The sequence below is a fragment of the Pteronotus mesoamericanus genome, unplaced genomic scaffold, assembly GCF_021234165.1.
Source record: "Pteronotus mesoamericanus isolate MK-2021 breed Mesoamerican mustached bat unplaced genomic scaffold, CSHL_Meso_final scaffold_705, whole genome shotgun sequence".
Lineage (NCBI taxonomy): Eukaryota > Metazoa > Chordata > Mammalia > Chiroptera > Mormoopidae > Pteronotus > Pteronotus mesoamericanus.
In genome coordinates this window covers 17,689,499-17,690,768 of record NW_026555326.1, presented here as the reverse complement: position 1 = coordinate 17,690,768, position 1,270 = coordinate 17,689,499, and positions in this window count along the sequence as shown.

Below are 1,270 nucleotides of genomic sequence, written 5' to 3'. Positions count from 1 at the left end.
TTCCTGATCCTTCTCTTCTGCTCAGTCTTGCAGAACCTAGTTTTTGATCTTCCAGAAATTCCTGGTGAGTATCTTAGTATCTGCTGTTGGCTTCCTCTGCCTCTCAGGAATCCCTTTAAAGTATACAGCCCTTTATAGAAAACGAAGGGCTTCCACATACATTACCATGTTGGCATTTTAATTATTGGTCGTTGGGTCAATCTCGGGTTATTAACTCTTTGAGAGTGGGGTTTCTCCTGTTTACTCAGCCCTGGATGATAAGTCTCGTATATGAGACATCTGATAAATGTCTGCAGATTTATATGTGACTGACTTGGTTTTGATGGAACCTATACTTAGAAGATTGTTATTTCCTATAATTAGGAAGTTGTGCAGCTTGGGAGAGAGCAGAGGAGAAAAAGGAAGTGGGAGGTTTGATGGAGACAGGATGAGGGGCAGTCCTTTGGGTGAAAGGAGGCTCTGCGGTTATCAGGGTGCGTGCTGCCCCCTTGTGGTCTACCTGCATCAGGACAGTTTGTGGCGATCCTTAGCCGGCGTTCTCCACGTTTTTGTTCTCAAGACCCTTTTTACACTTGAAAAATTATTGAGTATTTCAAAGATCTTTTGTTTATGTGGGTTACATTTATCAAAATTTAAAATAATTAGTTAACTCACTTAAAGTAGTATTAGTAAACTCATTACATAGTAACACATTTTTAACTTTTTAAATACAAAATAATTATGTTTCAAAAAAAGCTAGTGAGAAGAGTGATAAAAATGAAAACATTTTTGCACAACTCTTTAATGTATGACTTAAAATAAGGTCATTGGATTCTCATATTTATTTCTGCATTCAATGTGTTGTATATGTTGTTTTGACTGAAGATATGAAGAAAATCCAGCTTCACCCAGGTAAGTGGTTGAAAAATGGAGGAATATATTAACAGTCTTTAAAAATCATCATGGATATTAATTTTTTAATAATTCACCTAAACTCAATAAGTGGAGGTTTCTTAAAGGTTAGTTGCAATGTGGAATCTGAAACCGTATCGACAAATCCTTTGTATTCTGTTACATTAGAATCCATTGGTCTATCATGAAATTGAATGGCTCTTCTATGACTTTGTAACTTCATATGTGGCCATTTGGAAAATAATGACTCACTGCACTGAGTTATTCACATCTTCCCAAAGCCGACACACTTCATTATTTAATATACAGATATACAAAATAACATTTATTAATATCACCATTTACGTTCAGAAAAGTCTTTAAGTATTGGGGAACCGTC